The 5,084-nt window shown below is 37.1% G+C and overlaps 1 protein-coding gene across 1 annotated transcript in view; it reads right to left on the reverse strand.

Moving 5' to 3' along the window:
- The window catches only part of LOC135109145 (probable Golgi SNAP receptor complex member 2), a 108,560-nt gene extending 104,400 nt beyond the window's left edge, over positions 1–4,160 (reverse strand). The window contains exon 1 of the mRNA XM_064020271.1: positions 4,115–4,160. The gene's annotated coding sequence lies outside the window, so the exon portion shown is untranslated. The remainder of the gene's footprint in view (positions 1–4,114) is intronic.
- Positions 4,161–5,084: the final 924 nt, after the last annotated feature.

A 5,084-nucleotide genomic window follows, 5' to 3' on the forward strand; every position in this document is an offset into this window, starting at 1 on the left:
GTTTGTTTTCACTGTAAACATCTTTTCATAGTGTTTTCTTACAAAGCGATATTGCATAAACTTCCCTGTGTGTGTGTGTGTGTGTGTGTGTGTGTGTGTGTGTGTGTGTGTGTGTGTGTGTGTGTGTGTGTGTGTGTGTGTGTGTGTGTGTGTGTGTGTGTGTGTGTGTGTGTGTGTGTGTGTGTGTGTGTGTGTGTGTGTGTCATTAATCTTCTGGGTTAAAAGAAAAAAAAAGGAATAAATAAAAAGGAAAAATAGAATAAAATAAAAACGAAAACAAACGACAAAACGAAAACAAAAAACACAAAAAAATCCCTAATATAAGAATAAATATAAAGGATATGAATCTGAATAAATTAATATGAAAATTACACACATGTGAATAAATTAATGCGAAAACAAGAACAGCGCTTTTTAAAACTCAACACTTTACCTGAATGCATTTTCAGCTCCGGTTTACAAGTTTACTGAATAGAAAAATTGACTGCGAAGGGTTGGGGTGGGGGAGGAGGATAAGAGATAAGGGATAAAGAGCGTGAAAAATGGAGATACTGGGGAGGAAATGAGTGGAATGAATCTAAGCAGGTTAAACAGGTCACACAGATATGATAATTTGCTCCATTTGTCTTTCATTTCCTTTTACCAGTAACAAGGTGATTACATTTGTTTATCTTTAAGCATTGCAACATTCATAAGCACCTATAATATTCTTAAGCGTTTACAATATTTCTAAGCACTAATGATATTCCTAAGCCTTTACAATATTTCTAAGCCTTTACAATATTCCTAAGCATCTACAATATTCCTAAGCATTCACAATATTCCTAAGCATTTATAATATTTCTAAGCATTTATAATATTCCTAACTATTGTAGACCAAATAAATACATACCACATCATTACCAACACGGCAATAGGAAGACTCTTTAGCCAACACACATAACATCAGTAACTTTTGAAATATTCGTAGCTGCTCTAGATCAAACTTGCAAGATCAGACGATGAGAGTAAAACTGAATAGCAAAGACTGTACTACTTATATAAACTTTAGGACAAGAAGGTTATGGCGCGGAAGGCAGTCCTCGAGTCAGCTTTGTTCCGCCTCTCGAATCGAAAGTTTTTGAGGATAATTTTTTGACAGAGCGGGAATTATTGAAGTTTTCTATATTTTTTTCAGCGGAATTCATTGATCATTTTGCGTGGGATGGAGCGTGTCGCCACTAAAATTTGAATTCATTGCAGAAAAAAAAAAAGAGGGAGACAGAGACAGACAGACAGACAGACAAACAGGCAGAGAGACCACTAGTGATATTCATAATTACTCGACACAAGGAAAAAGTTTTATCTCCAAAATCAAACTTCAGTGCATTAAAAAGGGGGAAAGACAGACAGACAGACAGACAGACAGACAGACCGACAGACAGACAGACCATTAGTGATATTCATGATTACTGACACAGGGAATATAAATTATCCGCCATATTTGATTTCACTAGAGTAAAAAAAGGCGTCAAATTTGAACTTCATTCCAGTAAAAAAAGGAAGACAGACAAACAAACAAACAAACAGACAGACAGACAGACAGACAGAGAGACAGACAGACAAGCCTCCTTAGTGATATTCCTAATTGCCCGACACGGGAAAACTTTTATCAGTAGAGCCTAGTAAAAATAAAAATGATAATATTCCTAACTTTCTGATCCTCCTTCCTCGGCCAACACACCGATATCACAAGGCGGCCTTCAGCATTAAGAGTGGCGGTGTGAGTGCCTTCCCGAAACATCAAACAGCTGTGAAGGATCATCTGGGTCACTTACTTGTATCTCCCTGACCTTTACTTACACCTTCTTTATTATTTCATCTATTTTATTTATTTATTTATTTATTTATTTATTCTCATTTATTTTTGACCATTTAAGTGTTATTGCTAGTACCTGATATTTAGTAACTGTAGCATCATGGGACGATTTTAATAAACAATATGAATAAATAAATAGATATAGATAATTAAATAAATGGATTGATAACCCCTCCAAAAAAAAGTTTAATATTAATAATGAGCTGTCTACCTCTCCATACACCACCGACATCTTCCTGTTGAAATAATACGACAGAGTGTTAAGCGTTTATGAAACAGGAAAGAACGAAAAGAAAAAAAAAATTACATGCACTAAAAGGTTTGAAATTTACTCGATCATTCGTGTTGCTGTTGAGATTATCCTCTAAACTTGCACCAAACAATTCCATCAAGCTTAAAGAGAAGCCGTATCAATTGGCAGCAACAGCAAAGTGCTTCGTTGGCAAAATAAATAAATAAATAGACAAATAAAATGTTAATGAAATATGACAAAATAAAAAAAAATAAATAAATAAAAAATTTCAACACGCTTCAAATTTATCAAAGGGACCTTACTCTCTCGCGTCAAATGGGTTACTTTCATTCCATCCACAAAATATCAATGCTCTAAATTTCAAACGTTCGGGCCCACGAATGTTTAGTCACGGCAAACAGTCACTCCATCCTTCCATTCGTCAATCAATCAACCAATCAATCACTCAGTCAATCAATCAACGAAAAACAGTCATTCGAATACATCATTTTATTTGCATCGACGTTCACCCTCAAATTCTGGTTATCCTTGAATTTTGGATATCCCTTCTCACTGCACCCTTGGGACTGGAACCTTTAGCAGACATTTTTCTATTATTGCCTCAAACCAAAGAGGGGAACACCGTGGTACACTGGAACCGCGCGCGCTTTGGGGATCGAAATGTCCTCAGGCGCAAGGGTTCGAATCCTGGCCACGGTCTGAGGGTAGGAAAGGCATTCACTAAGAGCAACGGTTCCCAAATTGTCACAATCAAAATTCTTCGGATAACGGACGTAAAAATAAATAAATAATAAAATAAATAAAAATGCACGAACTCAAGATCCCCTCCTACATAAAATAATAAAGTAAAAAAAAAAAAAAAAGTAACCTTCCTAATGTGTTAAGCGCTTTCTCTTACCCACAAGTCCTTAGATCTGCTGACGGTCTCCTGATAAAACCCCGATAAGTCACAGATTCCCACTAGATCACATGACTTAAAGAATGAGAGAGAACCAGACAGAGAGGAAGGAAGCGAGTGACTCCATCATGTTTACAGACTTCTGGGCGCGGGAGTACATGTGTGAATTATTTCGAGTAGCCACATACGTACGTAATTACATTGTGAGGGAAGGGAAGAAGTGGCGTTCGGTGGTAATCGTGTGATGGAAAGCAAGTTTATGTGTTGAAATGTGACGTTAATTGTTACTTGTATGATGCTGGTACTGTATAAAAACTGTGGTGATGGTGTTAAAAAGTTGCTGGTGATCTCTCTCTCTCTCTCTCTCTCTCTCTCTCTCTCTCTCTCTCTCTCTCTCTCTCTTAACAAATTACTCCAATACTTAATACATTATTATACTTTTTATCAGATTACAAAAAGCACTTAACCTTTTAAACATTTCGTATCCTCACTTGATGTTGTCTTACTCTCATTTTATTACTCTCATCTTCCTTCACTGTATTTTTTTTTCCCCTCTCATTTTACTAGTTAAAATACGCTCCTCTTATCTTATTGTTCCATTTTATCCTTCTCTTTACTTCCCTGATTGTATTTTCCTTTCTCCCATATCATCTAATTCCTTACTGTACGTTCCTCTTATCTCATTATTCTTTCCTATCCCTCTCCTCACTTTATTGTATCTTCCTTTTTTTTATCACCTCACTTTTTCACTCTACTCCAATTTTTCTTTCAATTTTTCTTCTCCCCTCTAACTTTTTTTCTTTCTTTTCCTCTCATTTCATTCTTATTTTACCTTACTTATCCCCTCATTCCTCCCTTTCACTTTATTTTCACTTCCTTTCGTCTCCCTGTGTCTCCCTTTCGTCTAACTTCCCATCACTGTAAACTCTCTTTTACACGTCATCTCACTCCCCTCTCACTTCCTTTCATCTCACCAATTCTCAGTGAATCCTCTCTTTCCTCTCACCCCAAACCCTCACTTTACTCTGCTTTTGGTACAGCTCCTTCATTTTTTCCTCCTCACTTCACTCTTCCTCTTATCCTCCTCCCTCTCACTTCCTCTTACCTCAGTCAGCCGTCCTTCATTCTTCAGGGAGAGGTCTGTCCGTCACCTGGAAGAGGAAAATGATATATTAAGCAAAGTCTGGGGTAAACTGGAAGCCATAGTTTTCTCTTGCGTATAACCCGTCTCCCCGTTTTCTCTTGCACAAAAGATGACTCCCCATTTTCTTTCTGTACGCCCGAGCCGGACCGGGAGTAGTTATTTATGGGGCTGGATTTCTCGTTCTGAGGATTTCTTCTTCTACTTCTTCTTTTTCTTCTTCTGGATTGTCTCTCTCTCTCTTTTTTTTTTCTTCTAGAGTTTCTGTTCTTCTGGATTCTCTCTCTTCTACGTCTTCTTTTTCTGGATTGTCTCGTTTTTTCTTCTAAATTTTTTCTTCTTCCTTTTTTCATGATTCTCTCTCTCTATTCTACTTCTGAATTGTCTCGCTCTTCTTCTTTTTCTTCTTCTGGATTACTTTTTCCTCTTTATTCTCTTTTAGTTTAGTATTAGTTATCATTAAATTTCTGCGTAGTCTATTCAGTATCTTATCCTCCCCCTCAGTATGCCATCACTCAATTTTACTACACCTTGTTCACATCTTTTCAGTAACTATCTTTCTCGTCTTCCCTCCAGCCTTATGTAAGTTCTGTTATAAGTATGTATTTGTAGCCTCGTAGTCTATCCATTTTCAGGTTCACTATGTCTTCCTGCTCATGTCATCGCAGTGTAATTAGGTATTTTCCTTCTTATTTTCCTTCAGCTTTGTCAACAGGTTTCCTCTCAGGACGTCAGCTTTTGGTTCTATAAGGCCACACGGTTCACATCTTGACAACCTGATCAATATCTTCTCCCCTTCCTTCAGTTGCGCAATTCATATCTTTAGTGCAAGCTTCTCTACTTCCTATACGTAAGATTTTAGTTTCCATACGGGTTCTCCTCTCCCCTGCATGTCACTTTTTTTTAAGTTTAATTTTCTTCCTCCCCTTCTGTC

Source organism: Scylla paramamosain, chromosome 18 (genome assembly GCF_035594125.1).
Source record: "Scylla paramamosain isolate STU-SP2022 chromosome 18, ASM3559412v1, whole genome shotgun sequence".
NCBI lineage: Eukaryota > Metazoa > Arthropoda > Malacostraca > Decapoda > Portunidae > Scylla > Scylla paramamosain.